At 40.4% G+C, this 17,422-nt stretch overlaps 1 long non-coding RNA gene across 2 annotated transcripts; it reads left to right on the forward strand.

Annotated features, from left to right (window-relative positions):
- The first annotated feature begins 10,888 nt into the window (after positions 1–10,888).
- Positions 10,889–13,978, forward strand: LOC136671446 (uncharacterized). 2 transcript variants are annotated; one of them, XR_010795710.1, is made up of 3 exons: positions 10,889–11,018; positions 13,625–13,725; positions 13,870–13,978. It is a non-coding gene; the product is annotated as an uncharacterized lncRNA (long non-coding RNA). The 2 variants fall into 2 exon arrangements; XR_010795711.1 differs by lacking the exon at positions 10,889–11,018 and adding an exon at positions 12,819–12,897.
- Positions 13,979–17,422: the final 3,444 nt, after the last annotated feature.

The raw sequence follows: 17,422 nt of genomic DNA on the forward strand, positions 1-17,422 counted from the left end.
TTTTCTTGCGAGCTTTGCGATCTCTCTGAGGTTTTTTTGTGAGCTTTGCGATCTCTCTGAGTGTTTTGTGCGGGCTGCGCGCTCTCTCTGAGGTTTTTTTGTGAGCTTTGCGATCTCTCTGAGGCTTTTCTTGTGAGCTTTGCAATCTCTCTGTGTGTTTTGTGCGTGCTGTTCGATCTCTCTGAGGCTTTTCTTGTGAGCTTTGCGATCTCTCTGAGTGTTTTGTGCGTGCTGCGCCATCTCTCTGATGTTTTTTTGTGAGCTTTGCGATCTCTGTGTTTTTTTGCGAGCTTTGCGATCTCTCTGTGTGTTTTGTGCGCTGCGCGATCTCTCTGAGGCGTTTCTTGCGAGCTTTGCGATCTCTCTGAGGTTCTTTTGCGAGCTTTGCGATCTCTCTGTGTGTTTTGTGCGTGCTGCGCGATCTCTCTGAGGCTTTTTTTTGTGAGCTTTGCGATCTCTCTGAATGTATTGTGCATGCTGCGTGATCTGTCTGAGGTTTTTTTTGTGAGCTTTGCGATCTCTGTGTGTTTTGTGCATGCTGCGCCATCTCTCTGATGTTTTTTTTGTGAGCTTTGTGATCTCTCTGTGTGTTTTGTGCGTGCTGCGCGATCTGTCTGAGGTTTTTTTTGTGAGCTTTGCGATCTCTCTGTGTTTTGTACGTGCTGCGAGATCTCTCTGAGGCTTTTCTTGCGAGATTTGCGATCTCTCTGTGTGTTTTGTGCATGCTGCGCGATCTGTCTGAGGTTTTTTTTTGTGAGCTTTGCGATCTCTCTGTGTGTTTTGTGCATGCTGCTCGATCTGTCTGAGGTTTTTTTTGCGAGCTTTGCGATCTCTCTGAGTGTTTTGTGCGTGCTGCGCGATCTGTCTGAGGTTTTTTTTTGTGAGCTTTGCGATCTCTGAGTATCTTGTGCGTGCTGCGCGCTCTCTCTGAGTTTTTTTTGTGAGCTTGGCGATCTCTCTGTGGGTTTTGTGCATGCTGCGCGATCTCTCTGAGGTTTTTCTTGCGAGCTTTGCGATCTGTCTGAGGTTTTTTTGTGAGCTTTGCGATCTCTCTGAGTGTTTTGTGCGGGCTGCGCGCTCTCTCTGAGGTTTTTTTGTGAGCTTTGCGATCTCTCTGAGGCTTTTCTTGTGAGCTTTGCGATCTCTCTGAGGTTTTTCTTGCGAGCTTTGCGATCTCTGAGGTTTTTTTGTGAGCTTTGCGATCTCTCTGAGTGTTTTGTGCGGGCGCTCTCTCTGAGGTTTTCTTGTGAGCTTTGCGATCTCTCTGTGTGTTTTGTGCATGCTGCGCCATCTCTCTGATGTTTTTTTTTGTGAGCTTTGCGATCTCTCTGTGTGTTTTGTGCATGCTGCGCGATCTCTCTGAGGTTTTTTTTATGAGATTTGCGATCTCTCTGAGTGTTTTGTGGGTGCTGCTCGATCTCTCTGAGGCTTTTCTTGCGAGCTTTGCGATCTCTCTGAGTGTTTTGTGGGTGCTGCGCGATCTGTCTGAGGTTTTTTTGTGAGCTTTGCGATCTCTCTGAGTGTTTTGTGGGTGCTGCACGATCTGTCTGAGATTTTTTTGTGAGCTTTGCGATCTCTCTGTGTGTTTTGTGCGTGCTGTGCGATCTGTCTGAGGTTTTTTTGTGAGCTTTGCGATCTCTCTGTGTGTTTTGTGCGTGCTGCGCGATCTCTCTGTGTGTTTTGTGCAAACTGTGCGCTCTCTCTGAGGTTTTTTTTGCTTTGCGATCTCTCTGAGTATCTTGTGCGTGCTGCGCGCTCTCTCTGTTTGTTTTGTGCATGCTGCGCCATCTCTCTGATGTTTTTTTTGTGAGCTTTGCGATCTCTCTGTGTGTTTTGTGCATGCTGCGCGATCTGTCTGAGGTTTTTCTTGCGAGCTTTGCGATCTCTCTGAGGTTTTTCTTGCGAGCTTTGCGATCTCTCTGAGGTTTTTTTGTGAGCTTTGCGATCTCTCTGAGGCTTTTCTTGTGAGCTTTGCGATCTCTCTGAGTGTTTTGTGCGTGCTGCGCCATCTCTCTGATGTTTTTTTTTTGTGAGCTTTGCAATCTCTCTGTGTGTTTTGTGCATGCTGCGCCATCTCTCTGATGTTTTTTTGTGAGCTTTGTGATCTCTCTGTGTGTTTTGTGCGTGCTGCGCGATCTGTCTGAGTTTTTTTTTGTGAGCTTTGCGATCTCTCTGTTTGTTTTGTGCGTGCTGCGAGATCTCTCTGAGGTTTTCTTGTGAGCTTTGCAATCTCTCTGAGTGTTTTGTGCGTGCTGCGCCATCTCTCTGATGTTTTTTTTTTGTGAGCTTTGCGATCTCTCTGAGTGTTTTTTGCGTGATGTTCGATCTCTCTGAGGCTTTTCTTGCGAGCTTTGCGATCTCTCTGAGTGTTTTGTGGGTGCTGCGCGATCTGTCTGAGGTTTTTTTGTGAGCTTTGCGATCTCTCTGAGTGTTTTTTTGCGAGCTTTGCGATCTCTCTGTGTGTTTTGTGCGTGCTGCGCGATCTCTCTGAGGCGTTTCTTGCGAGCTTTGCGATCTCTCTGAGGTTCTTTTGCGAGCTTTGCGATCTCTCTGTGTTTTGTGCATGCTGCGCGATCTGTCTGAGGTTTTTTTTGTGAGCTTTGCGATCTCTCTGTGTGTTTTGTGCATGCTGCTCGATCTGTCTGAGGTTTTTTTTGTGAGCTTTGCGATCTCTCTGTGTGTTTTGTGCATGCTGCTCGATCTGTCTGAGTTTTTTTTTGTGAGCTTTGCGATCTCTCTGAGGGTTTTGTGCATGCTGCGCGATTTGTCTGAGGTTTTTTTTGCGAGCTTTGCGATCTCTCTGAGTATCTTGTGCGTGCTGCGCGCTCTCTCTGAGTTTTTTTGTGAGCTTTGCGATCCCTCTGTGGGTTTTGTGCATGCTGCGCGATCTCTCTGAGGTTTTTCTTGCGAGCTTTGCGATCTCTCTGAGGTTTTTTTGTGAGCTTTGCGATCTCTCTGAGGCTTTTCTTGTGAGCTTTGCGATCTCTCTGTGTGTTTTGTGCATGCTGCGCGATCTGTCTGAGGTTTTTCTTGCGAGCTTTGCGATCTCTCTGAGGTTATTCTTGCGAGCTTTGCGATCTCTCTGAGGTTTTTTTGTGAGCTTTGCGATCTCTCAGTGTTTTGTGGGGGCTGCGCGCTCTCTCTGAGGTTTTTTTGTGAGCTTTGCGATCTCTCTGTGTGTTTTGTGCGTGCTGCGCCATCTCTCTGATGTTTTTTTTTGTGAGCTTTGCGATCTCTCTGTGGGTTTTGTGCATGCTGCGCAATCTCTCTGAGGTTTTTCTTGCGAGCTTTGCGATCTCTCTGAGGTTTTTTTGTGAGCTTTGCGATCTCTCTGAGTGTTTTGTGCGGGCTGCGCGCTCTCTCTGAGGTTTTCTTGTGAGCTTTGCGATCTCTCTGAGTGTTTTGTGCGTGCTGCGCCATCTCTCTGATGTTTTTTTTTTTGTGAGCTTTGTGATCTCTCTGTGTGTTTTGTGCATGCTGCGCGATCTCTCTGAGGTTTTTTTTATGAGCTTTGCGATCTCTCTGAGTGTTTTTTGCGTGCTGCTCGATCTCTCTGAGGCTTTTCTTGCGAGCTTTGTGATCTCTCTGAGTGTTTTGTGGGTGCTGCGCGATCTGTCTGAGGCGTTTCTTGCGAGCTTTGCGATCTCTCTGAGGTTTTTTTGCGAGCTTTGCGATCTCTGTGTGTTTTGTGCGTGCTGCGCGATCTGTCTGAGTTTTTTTTTGTGAGCTTTGCGATCTCTCTGAGGTTTTTCTTGCGAGCTTTGCGATCTCTCTGAGGTTTTTTTGTGAGCTTTGCGATCTCTCTGTGTGTTTTGTGCGGGCTGCGCGCTCTCTCTGAGGTTTTCTTGTGAGCTTTGCGATCTCTCTGTGTGTTTTGTGCGTGCTGCGCCATCTCTCTGATGTTTTTTTTTTTGTGAGCTTTGTGATCTCTCTGTGTGTTTTGTGCATGCTGCGCGATCTCTCTGAGGTTTTTTTTATGAGCTTTGCAATCTCTCTGAGTGTTTTTTGCGTGCTGCTCGATCTCTCTGAGGCTTTTCTTGCGAGCTTTGTGATCTCTCTGAGTGTTTTGTGGGTGCTGCGCGATCTGTCTGAGGTTTTTTTGTGAGCTTTGCGATCTCTCTGAGTGTTTTGTGGGTGCTGCGCGATCTCTCTGAGGTTTTTTTGTGAGCTTTGCGATCTCTGTGTTTTTTTGCGAGCTTTGCGATCTCTGTGTGTTTTGTGCAAACTGTGCGCTCTCTCTGAGGTTTTTTTTGCTTTGCGATCTCTCTGAGTATCTTGTGCGTGCTGTGCGATCTGTCTGAGGTTTTTCTTGCGAGCTTTGCGATCTGAGTGTTTTGTGCAAACTGCTGGCTCTCGCTGAGTGTTTTGTGCGGACTGCGCTATCTCTCTTAGGTTTTTTTTGCGAGCTTTGCGGTCTCTCTGAGTATTTTGTGCAAACTGTGCTCTCTCTCTGTGTGTTTTGTGCGTGCTGCGCGCTCTCGCTGAGGGTTTTGTGCGTGCTGCACCCTCTCGCTGAGTGTTTTGTACGTCCTGCGGGCTCTCGCTGAGGTTTTTCTTTGCACTGTAAAATGTGATAAGTTGATCTTACTTAAAGGAATTTAGGAATCCGGTTGCCTTGAAATAGTTAAGTAAATATAACTATTATTTTGAAGTTATGTTAACTTAACGTCTATCATTTAAGTGTACTTAAAACGCAACTGTATTTACTTAATTGATATGAGTTGTTCTGACATTAAGTAGTACATAGATGCAAGTTGCCATTTTTAAGTACTGCCAACTTATGTTACCCAAGTTAACATAATTCCACAAGAGTCCTGTTTACTTAATAGAATTTAGGAAACCGATTGCCTTAGAAAAATAAAGTAAGCACAACAAAGAATTATTATTCAGTAGTACTTCTGGTTTATTTTAATCAAATTCCATTACATCACAGAGCACATCAGCCTATCTAAATACATAAAGTTACCCAAAAATAAAATTAATTCCACATTTAAGTCAATTAAAAATATTTTTTAAAAGAAAACCTCCAGTAATCTTTATTCTTGAATGACTCAAATGGCACAGTCTGTGTAATAAACAAAAATGTACAATAATGTTTAATGCACTTAACCAAGCTAAAGTTTTGCACAATAAATTTAAGTGCTTTGACACATTATGAACAACACAAGAACATTTTGCAAGTGCAAACCATATAAATGAGAGCCTAACATCAATAAGAGGGTAAAGCTGGGTCCATCGAAACTTAGAAATCCCTTAAATTATTTTGGGCTCAGATTGCCTACTCCCAGGTTTAGCAAGTCAAATGTGTTCTCCAGTCTTTTGGGATAGTCCAAATGAAGGTTTTATAGTAGTTCAAATGTCAGGCAAATAGCTTGAGCATGGTTTTCAATGTTCTCCATAACGTTACCTTCCAGTATGATATTAATGCTAGATGGCTCAAAGTGTATGGCATTTGGACCTGGTTGCTGGCTGTCTTCAGGTATAACAGTCAATAACCCATCAGGAACCTGAATGAAATCTGTGATGGTATCTGAATCCTGCAGACAAAAGGTAAATATAATGAAAAAATATATTATTGCAAAACCTTCATGTCTTCACTAAGTAAATTTTAATTATACAATTTGATGTAATACTTACAAAACAGACCTTGAAGTACTCACTGCCTAATCTCCAAGATAAACCTGGAAGACAACGAAGGACAGCAGTCCACATTGGTGTAATATCCTGGATCTACAAGTTAAGAAAAAACAAACCAAAATATCTAAAAATAAACATGAGACAAATGTGTGATAAATTATAAGTTAAAACACATAGGTGTCTGTGTTCTATAATATATGTTACCATCCCATTAAAACAGGATTCATCTGCTAAAAAAAATATTATTGGGTGTTTGTGCTGTTTTGTTTAACTTGTCTGTCTTTGGGCTCCATGGTTTTAGAAAGAACCATTAAAAATGAAAGAAACATTACACAGCACAAAAATAACTGATTTGTCTTTAATAGTTTTCGGGAAATAGTGCAGCTCCATGGCAAATAAATGTTGGTTCTCATGTTTGGAATTAGTTGATGATGACAAGTCTACAGGAAAACTAACCAACCTTAAAGGAACACTAGCTAAGATCAGTGGAGCATCACAATGATTTTTAAGCTGTAATTAAGCTAAAAAATTAAGGTAAAAAATATTATCTAGTGTTCCATTAAGGAGGTGACTGGATCACTCTTATAAAAGTAACATTCCAAATTGTAATAAAAAGATTCCTTACCTTAATTTCAACTTGGGCAACAATGTCTGCAAGTGTACTGCCAATAATTCCTTTCCTGGATTTAAAGATCTCAAGGAATCGTGGGGTGTGACTGTCCAAGGCCTCAAAAAAGTCTTGTTCAAGATCTTTACTTGCCACCCTTGTGAACTCAGCAAAAACCTTTAGGAAAAACACAGCACACATAGAGCCATAATTCGATTTGTACCACATTAACAGATTACACAAATTAAAATACATTTACTCTTGTAGAAGTAATATGTTCATGTTAATACGATTGTATGTTTTATTTTACATAAATTACATATTTGTTACCATACCTGCTGCTTTCTGAAAAGGGCTGGCCAGCGCTCCAACATGCGTTTCACTGGTGGCTGTAACCACCATGTTTCTGTATCTGTAATGTCTAAGCAGTTGCCCTTTCTTTCATACACAAATTTGCAAAATTTACATGCCCACTGCATCTGATTTAGTTGTGTTCAAGCTGCAAAAAAGAAGAACCTTTTTTAAAAATGGATTCAAACATTGTAGATATAGTGCTCACACAAGGTAAAGTGTGTTTCATAAAATGTCAGCCCTGTGCTTACAAAAAAAAGGCTAACCCGTGTCTTCTATATTATTTATAAAACGTGCTCTGTTAACGTCGACTTGGTATGTGTTGTAAATAATTGTTTTATCCATGTTATACGGAGCGCTGTTGGAGTATTTTTCCGGTGAACACATTCACACAAGACTTGAAGTTATGTAAGACACTTCAGACAAAAGGTTAACCCCAACAAAGTTATGCCTTAACCAGCTTTGCATTTGCCGTTACAAATATGGAGCTTTGCCTGGGTCACGGTTTTTTAAAAAAAAAGTAACCTCTGCCGCTTTTGACTCACCATTGAGTTATGCTATGGCTTCAACAGAAATTTTGTGAGTGCTGCGCGCTCTCTCTGAGTGTTTTGTGCGTGCTGCGCGCTCTCTCTGTGTGTTTTGTGCAAACTGCGCGCTCTCGCTGAATGTTTTGTGCGCGCTGCGCGCTCTCTCAGGTTTTTTTTTTTTTTTTTTTTTTTTTTTTTGCGAGCTTTGCGCATCCCTCTGAGTGTTTTGTGCAAACTGCGCGCTCTCTATGAGTGTTTTGTGCGAACTGCGCGCTCTCTCTGAGTTTTTTTTTGCGAGCTTTGCGCTCTCTCTGTGTGTTTTGTGCAAACTGCGCGCTCTCGCTGAGGGTTTTGTGCGTGCTGCGCGCTTTCGCTGAGTGTTTTGTGCAATCTGCGCGCTCTCTGAGTGTTTTGTGCAAACTGCGCGCTCTCTCTGAGTGTTTTGTGCATGCTGCCCGCTCTCTCTGAGTGATTTGTGCGAGCTTGTACTTTCCACTTCGGACGTCAGTCGCATGCTGAGCAGAGTGAATGCATGGAAGGTAGCTGGCCCTGATGGTGTACCTGGCCGGGTGCTAAGAGCTTGTGATGTGGAACTTGCGGGTGTCTTCACTCACATCTTTAATGTTTCGCTTGCCCAGGTAGCTGTACCATCTATCTTTAAGTCAGCCATCGTTGTGCTTGTGCCTCACTCACCCCAATAATTTCCAAGTGCTTTAAAAGACTAGTTCTTTCTCACTTGAAATCCTGCCTGCCTGCTACGCTGGACCCACACCAGTTTGCTTATCGTAGCAACAGATCCACCGAGGACGCTATCTCAACAGCACTACACACTGCACTAACCCACCTCGCTTGGAGGCATAAGGAAGCATAAAGTAATCTAAATCTCCCTGGTAGGCGGCTGCGTTGACCTTGGACCTCAGAAAATACAGTGGACCCACACCATCAGATGACATGGGACCCCAAACTGCCACTGACTGTGGAAACTTTGCAGGGTACCTCGAGCAACGTGGATTCTGTGCCTCTCCTCTCTTCCTCCAGATTCTGGGACCTTGATTTCCATAGGAAATGGTCCTTGGTCTCCCAGGACCAAGATGGCATCGCGATCACACTGCGAGGCTCAGCGTCTTACCGGTTTTAGTGATGTTATACTTCTGTACTTAGCTATCTCCAGTTTTCTTGCGCAAATAACTCTTGCGAACTACAGTTACGACAGACAGACACTTTTGGAAATTAACATTCACCGCACAAACACCGGATTCAGCATCGGTTTGACTTTAACCAGCTTCAAAACAACACCCCTCCCCCATCTTGGACTGTCCGATTATCTTTCTTTGTTCCTGCTTCCCAAATACACTGCAGTCATGCATAGGATTAAGCCTTCAACCAGAACTGTAAAGATCTGGATGGATGGGGCTGACTCCTTCCTTCAGCAACAGTTCCAGCACACCGACTGGAGTGAGTATGCTGCCCGAGCCACCACAGTCTCACACATCCACTTGGACACCTACACTAACTCTGTCCTGAAACAAATCAACAAGCGCTCAGGGTACAAGAGTCCTCTGTACCGCCCACTGGGGTTGCTGGCAATATGAAGAGACTAATAGCTATAGCCAAGCACTGCTACAAACGCCGGATTGAGGAGCACTTTACCTCCTCTGACCCTCGGCGTACGTGGCAGGGAATACACGCCCTGACTGACTATAAACCAACTAGCTTTGTTCCATCTACCAACAGTGCTTCAGTCCCTGATGAGCTGAACAACTTCTACGCTCGTTTCGACCAGATGATATTGATATCTTCAATAAATCTTCCACCGACGACAACCCACTTGTACTTTCCACTTCGGATGTCAGTTGCATGCTGAGCAGAGTGAATGCACGGAAGGCAGCTGGCCCTGATGGTGTACCTGGCCGTGTGCTAAGAGCTTGTGCTGTGGAACTTGCGGGTGTCTTCGCTCACATCTTTAATGTTTCGCTTGCCCAGGCAGCTGTACCATCTATCCTTAAGTCAGCCATCATTGTGCCTGTGCCTAGGCATTCTACTGCTTCAGACTTTAATGACTTTCGACCTGTAGCACTCACCCCAATAATTTCCAAGTGCTTTAAAAGACTAGTTCTTTCTCACTTGAAATCCTGCCTGCCTGCTACGCTGGACCCACACCAGTTTGCTTATCGTAGCAACAGATCCACCGAGGACGCTATCTCAACAGCACTACACACGGCACTAACCCAACTGGACTGTCAAAACTCATAGGTGAGTATGCTGTTCATCGATTTTAGTTCTGCATTCAACACAGTGATTCCGTCTATGCTGATATCCAAACTCAACCATCTGGGTATCAGCACATCACTCTGCCACTGGATTTTAGACTTCCTGTCTAACAGACCCCAATCTGTTAGATTAGGCAACCTTCATTCATCAACCATCACCTTGAACACTGGCGTTCCACAAGGTTGTGTTCTTAGCCCGATTCTGTACTCTCTCTTCACCCATGACTGTGTACCTGCCTATGGTTCAAACACCATAGTCAAATTCGCAGATGACACCATGGTGATAGGCTTGATTACAGACAATAATGAAACGCCCTACCGGGATGAAGTACAGCATCTGTCCTTGTGGTGCCAAAACAATAACCTAGTACTAAACATGCTCAAAACAAAGGCGATCATCATGGACTTCAGACGGACTAGGAATCAAGCTCACGCCCCCATTTACATCAACGGAACTGCAGTGGATCAGGTGTCCAGTTTCAAGTTCCTTCGAGGACATCTACCATAAACGCTGCCTGGGCAGGGCACGAAAATCACTATAATATCACTACTGCACTTTATGTAAATAATGTAATATATTGCACTTCTGGTTAGATGCTAACTACATTTCATTGGCCCTGTACTTGTACTCTGCACAATGACAATAAAGTCGAATCTAATCTAATCTAATTTACTTTAATCAGGGAACATAACTTTGGACCACTCAGGAGCAGTCCAGTCCTTTTTCCTGACGCTGTCTCTTGTTCAAGAGTGGCTTGGCATAAGGAACATGACAGCTGAAACCCATGTCTTGCATACATTCAAATTTTATGACCAGCACCTGTATGTGCTTGTATAATTTTAAACTACTGATTCTTAACATTGAAGTTGCCCAGAAGCTCTATTGCAACTCTTCGCTTCCACATTAAATTACCTGACGCTGGATTATAACTTACTTCTGAACGTCATCGTTCCATTATCTTGGGCATGATTTTAATGTGTGAGCAATCTTTTTGTGCTGACTATATGCAGGTGTATTGTTTAACATTCGGATTCTGACTGGTGTTCGCTCAGAAGCTTTTACATTTTTCGCTTCCACCTTAAGTAATGCAGCAGTAACGTTAGGTAACTTGAAAATTTGAAAGTAAGGCGTTCGGACAAGAGTTTCAGAAGGGCAGGCTGGCTCACTGTGGTTACGTGTTTGTCGGTTTACTGGCATTATAAATATATCAAAGATAGTTGGAAACTTTGTGAAAGGACGTTTGTGTTGCCTTATCAAAGTAGCCAACACTTTAAAATGTTAATGTCTATGGATGTTGGGCATGTTAAAAGTATTAAAAACATTACAAAACACTTCAACGAATGATAAATATATACGCCATCCCAATCCCAATATATTTGCCTGTAATGGAATGTAATGGAATATATTGGAATCGAGACGTTCCGGGAGCCACCTGGTGGATTGATGCAGAATTGCGGGTAAAAGGCCCAAACTTTGAGGATTTTTAGCTCCCACCACGTGTGCCCAGGACCCGACCCCGGGCTCTGCAAAAAAAATCGTCTAGGGTGCGCCGCGCGCTAGGCCGATAAGGTCCACCAAGCAGCGTATCATATATGTGGATTGGGATGGTGTGGTACTACGAAGAGGTAAGCAACTGCTATTTTCTCGACTAAATGGCCTTTCGGACCTAAGACCCCACCACCACCTGTTAGGTCTAAATGGAATTGTGGACACATACTCCCATTTGTGGCCAGATGGTAGTATGTCAGTGTAGTTTTTATTTATTTTTTATTAAGTTAATGCAACATATGATTGGTCATTTGAAAATGGTACTCAGGCAGCTAGTACTTAACCTTTTCCATGTTACATATTTCAGATTATTCCAATTTTGGACATTTCAATTCCAACATTACTGATTATACACAGAGTCTTGTACAAAAAAGAAGGCATGGGTTTGAAAACGTTCAACGTACACATGTATCATTGTCACAAGCATTTTAAAATGTGCACTGTGTACACATTTGAATTTGATATGTATTTTTGAAATTGTGATGGAGAAAATAAGGACAAGTATTAAGAATTGAAATCTAACAGAGCATTTGGAATCAGAAAGTAGTTTATTTAACCTTAAGGTGGTCAACATACAATAGCAGAGAGTACTATGTGAATGTGGACAAAGGAGATGTTTTCACAGAGATATTTATATAGGTAGTTTATACGTCATAACCATAAGATAATCACTCGATGTTTCTGCAAGCTTAGTTTCCTTAGAGACATCTCAGTTTGATATACAAGATGTGGTTTGTTCTAATAAAGCATTGACCTCGAGCTGACCTGACATACACTTAGTTTTTGAGCTCTGTTGACGATTAGAAATGAATATACTGACAAACAAGCAGACAAGTTCTTTCAACAGAGACATATAAAAATTACCATTACAGAAATATCTGAGTTTGGATATCCCTATCTTACTAAGAAAAGTCGACAAGAAATGTTGTAGAGCAAATCAAAAGCTGTTCAGCAACATATAGCAAGTTTTGGTCCCTTGTGTACAACCAAAAATACAACCGCAAAGTTGCTTCAGAATATAGTGCACCTTGTCTGCCCACTGCAACGGGCTTATCCGCGCTATATTTTACCAGCCGTAACTACGAAACCTCATGTAATTCTACACACTTAGAGCAGGCCAAGCCATTTAAAATGAAAATAACCTGTTTCCAAATTGAATTATACAAGAACAAGTATAAAAACAACAATAAAGTAATTTTCACTATTAGAATTAACTCACACATCCATTCCCCTCATTTTCCTTCAGAAAAGGGTACTTAAATATCAGAGCTTTACACACTTGCACATACTCATTTGTACACTCTAAAAAGTGTATTTGGGCAGTAGTTCCTATTATAGACTTATTTACATTAACCTCAATTAATTCTTTTGCCTTAGTTCCTACAACTTACTTTCATGAGTTCAATTAACTTAAAAGTCACACATTTTATCTCAAAATAACTTTTTACTTTGAGACTACGTGAAACAATTAAGTTTAAAGCAGCTTTACGTCTGACGTCATTACGTAAGCTTTGCGCGAGGCAGATCTCTGGTACCGACAACAGGTGCGCCCCGCTTTTTCTTCCGAACATCGACGGTCGACGTGACTCGGATAAAACAGTAAGTATGCTACCCACCATAACCAAACATTTAATAAACCTTAAAAAAAAAAACAGACTGCACTGTAAAAAATCTAACTTCAAATTTAGTTGATTATACATTGAAATAGTGAGTTGGGAATAGAACTCAATTGTGTGATAGTTCATCTAACACGAAATGTATTGTTCTGATCAACCTGTAGGCACAACATAAAAAATGTGTTGAGAAGATTTGTTTGGAAAAGTTGCTGATTAAGATAAACCTGCGCATGCTCTGTTCTAGTCATGCGCATGCTCAGTGGGAGGTTCGGGAATACGCGCGAAGGACGGTTGATTCCTCTTTGTTGTGGCTCGAAGTTTGGAGAAATTCAAGATTGAGGTAAATAACTAGTGATAGTTCACAAAGCATTTTAAAGTTACGTTTCTAGTTTTAACACTATCTTAAAGCCGTGAATATGTGAGGGAAATTGCCGTGGCATTGTTATATTAGCTAACTTTGCCAACTCGACTGAGCCATGGAAAGTTTGAATATGAGCCGTTTGTTTCATTTAATCAAATGCCCAACGTAACAGACTCAAGCAGGCTGTAACAAGCCTGAGCGCTTTCTTTATGTTCTATTTTGAAAATGTTATGTATCTTGTTGGCTGGCTTTTTTCCATTCCACCTTAAATACCGGAATAGGTAACGCTATATTGAGCCTCCTCGGTGTTTGTTGAGCTGTTTAAGGTAGAACGGAAAATTCAGGATGCTGACTACAACAACGCTCCTTTAGTCTGATATCATTTATATGAAAGCAGCAGGGTGTTATTACAAGATTAAGCCGTCAAAGATACAAAAATATCCGTATTGTCTGAATCAGACCTACTATTTGTTTTTTGTTTTGCTTTTGAGAAGTTCGTAGGTGTCTAACAGCACTAGCACTATACCTAACATCGTCTGTTTCTCAAAACATTTAGCTAAATGTAATATATGTGTGTGTGTGTGTGTAAATAAATTACAAAAACATTAAATAACGTTACATAGAGTTTGTGGTTCTGTAATTGCATTTACAAACTATAATTGTGTACAATGACAATACTAACACTAATATTGTTTTCATTTTCAAGGAAAAAAGGGATACATTAGATGAAGTGCAAAATCTGCTCTTTCACAAGCCAAGACACAGACGTTGGGTTGAAGCACCACAGAGTACGCCATGGATTTCATGGTACACGCTGGCCCTGTTTTCACTCCAATTGTGTGTGTTCCTTGATATGTCGTTTTTCAAAATGTCACAGTAAATTATCTACATGTCACCAAAGTTCTACCTTCAAATGTGATCTTTGTGATTATAAAGATGTTTGCGATATAGCCCTGCAGGGCTGAGTGAGGATTCCTTGGAAGAAGAGAGAAAGGCAATGAGGGCTGAGATAGATAAAAAGGGTCCAAACATTTTCTTTACGGTGGAAGGAGCTTGTTGAGCAGGAACCTCTGGTTGGTCTGGTTCGAGAATGATGGCCAGCACTGTTCTTGGAGAGTCAGGTGAGTAGTGTTTGTTTGCTGTACTTGTGACTCTGGCCCATTTCAGCATATTTTTCTTTTTATAGTTTTTGTAGGATTGTTTCACACTGCAAAACCTAGTGTGAACCAATCTAGTTTACTTGTCTAAAATGATACTTAACTTTTTTTCCCCAGAACAGTTCCAAAACTGTTATAATGCGAAGTCATCAGCTGTTTGGATTATTTACTTATTTTTTTAGTTATTTACTTATTAACCAAGAAGCGTACAGCATTGTCCAACCACAGTAATGTTATTTAAAGGCAACAAGTTTTATCGCGCACAACATTTGTCACGAAAGCGTCCCAAAAGAGCAATTTTCCTGTGGGCTATTTTTTTGGCCTTGGGATGACGGCATGGTTTTTGTCTGGATCCCTGCATAACTGTTATCAACTGAATCAGTGTTTGTCTAGAAATGTTCAGGCTCTGTACGTAATGACTGATAATCTGTATTCTCTATTGTTTACTCCTCTCTCTCTCTAGATATGCAGTGAGTTTCGTAGAATAACTGCCATCAACCTGAAGAGTCAGTTTCATGATGCACTGGACACATGTGCCAAAACTCCTTAAACTGTACAGGAGTAGAAGGGCAGCCTTTGGAGGAGATGGGATGCATCTGTAGTATGTTTAATGCACAAGTTTTTGTGAAAAACTAAGTTTGTGAGGTTTTCACAATAAAATTTTAAAATATTCCATTTGTGCAATGTAGATTTATTATTTTAACCAAGTTGAATTTCTGAGTAGCGTAAAGGTATTTGACTCCTATTTGCAAAACTAAAATAACATGCTAAAAAACACTTTTAAAATTATTTAAATGTAAGCTGTATTTTAAGTACACTGTAAAAAGAAAACAGTTGATCCAACTTAATTGAATTGCTTCAATTGGTAACAAGTAATTCAATTAAGTTTATCCAACTTAATTGTTTAAGTTTAACCTTAAAAAAATAAATTGAAAAAACTTAATTGAATTACTTGTTACCAATTGAAGCAATTTTCTTTTTACACTGTATAGTGTGAGTGATAATGTAATGCTCAGTGTCACTTCGTCAGCAGTCATGGGGGTCCAGGTGTATGGAATGGCGTTGGTCTCTTATAGAACAGCGTTGGGCTCTAAACGTGTGAACACATGCTCGTTAACACGTTATTAAAAATTTGCGTGTTGACACGTAAAATTTTGTCGTGATAACGTGACCAAAATTGACACGTTTACACGCTTCTTAAGGTTTTCGCCAATGGGAGGCCTCAAATCCGGGCGTACTTACATATTCATGATAGGATTTACATCACACCCTGTAGCTGACACGAAACATAAATCCTTTGTGAACGTAGTCCCTACGTTTCATCTGAATTATTCATAACATAGTGAGCTAAGCACTGACCTGTGGCTACGTTGAGCCCTACATGAGCAGTGTGAAGACAGCAATACTAGTAAGCTGTTTATGTTTCACAATAAAAAAAAACTGTTGTTTAGTACCTTAAAATTTGTAAACATGCATATTATTATATAACTTCATTCATAACATGCTCTAAAGCTTTTCATAATTTTATAAGAAACAAACATCACTATTCACTCACACTGTGTGTGACACATACTGAGGCGTAATTCATTCACATTGATAAATTATGTGCATTCTTTTAATAGCATACTGCTAAACAATACAGTGTCAATACAAACCCATAGTGAAATTAACTTTCCAGATCCTCCTCTTTCTGTAAACATGTATACTATGTGTAAAGATACATTAATTTACTCATGTGTTATTTAATTATGTGTATGTACTTATATATGTTAAGAGAGGATAAATCTCCTTCAAAATTAAATTGAACAAAAAAATCTGAATTAAAAAAGGGCTTTTTTCAGCAGTAAATTCAGTGGTGGTTGAAGTGAGGGGTATATATATATATATGTGTGTGTGCGCTTTTAAACGTATTTATGTTTATATAAATATTATGTTTGTATAATGTTTATACAAAATCTCATAAACATTGTTCAGAACATTAAACACTGGAATTGTTTCCGTTATTTGGTAAGTTAAGGCTTTATGTTGTTTCAGCAATAACGCCATACACCAGTAGGTGGCAGTAAAGCATCATGATTCACGAAATACACAAACTTAACGTGTTAACACGAAATTATACGCTGCGTGTTAACACGGAGAATCCAACACGTTTAGAGCATAATTTAAAACAGATGAAAGAAAAAAAAACAGGAATTCAAGTTTATAAAATGTATTGGACTAAAAACAATAAGCTCGTAGCCTACTTAGTGTATACTCAAATACCTACATGCAACATTGAGCCATGCTTTGGTACTGCGTTCTTATAATGTTTTTTGTGAATTGACTACACTCGGCTCAGAGTCACAGTCAGAAAACAGCGTTGGCCCACAGCAGGCTCAGTGTCACTTTTCTGAGTGTTCTTCGTCAGTAGTCATGGGGGTCCAGGTGTATGGAATGTCGTTGGTCTCTAAACGTGTTGGATTTGACCATGTTTTTTTTTTTTTTATGAGATTTTGTATAAACATTATGCATATATAAATACGTTTTAAAGCACGCACACACACACACACACACGCACACACACACATATATATATATATATATATATATATATATATATAAACCCCTCACTTCAACCACCACTGAACTGCTGAAAAAACCCTTTTTTAATTTAGAATTTTTTGTTCAATTTCATTTTGAAGGAGATTTATCCTCTCTTAATTTATATATAGAAGTAGATACACATAATTAAATAAAACATAAGTAATTTAATGTATCTTTTAACATATACATGTTTACAGAAAGAGGAGGATCTGGAAAGTTAATTTCACCATGGGTTTGTATTGACACTGTTTTGTTTAGCAGTATGCTATTAAAAGAATGCACATAATTTATCAATGTCAAATCTCAGTATGTGTCACACACAGTGTGAGAGAATAGTGATGTTTGTTTGATATAAAATTATGAAAAGCTTTAGAGCATGTTATGAATGAAGTTATATAATAATATGCATGTTTACAAATTTTAAGGTACTAAACACCAGAGGTTTTTTATTGTGAAAAATTAACTTCCAGTTGCTATGGGGATCAGCTTACTAATATTGCTGTCTTCACACTGCTCACGTAGGGCTCAACGTAGCCATAGGTCAGTGCTTCGCTCACTATGTTATGAATAATTCAGATGAAACGTAGGGACTATGTTCACAAAGGATTTATGTTTCGTGTCAGCTACAGTGTGTGATGTAAATCCTATCATGAATATGTAAGGATTAGTTAAATGCTGTTTTAACTACAGTAACTGAAAAATATCACTGGTGAACAAGACAAAATACATATTCAATTATAACTGATATCACAACAAAAATATAG

Source organism: Hoplias malabaricus, chromosome 16 (genome assembly GCF_029633855.1).
Source record: "Hoplias malabaricus isolate fHopMal1 chromosome 16, fHopMal1.hap1, whole genome shotgun sequence".
NCBI lineage: Eukaryota > Metazoa > Chordata > Actinopteri > Characiformes > Erythrinidae > Hoplias > Hoplias malabaricus.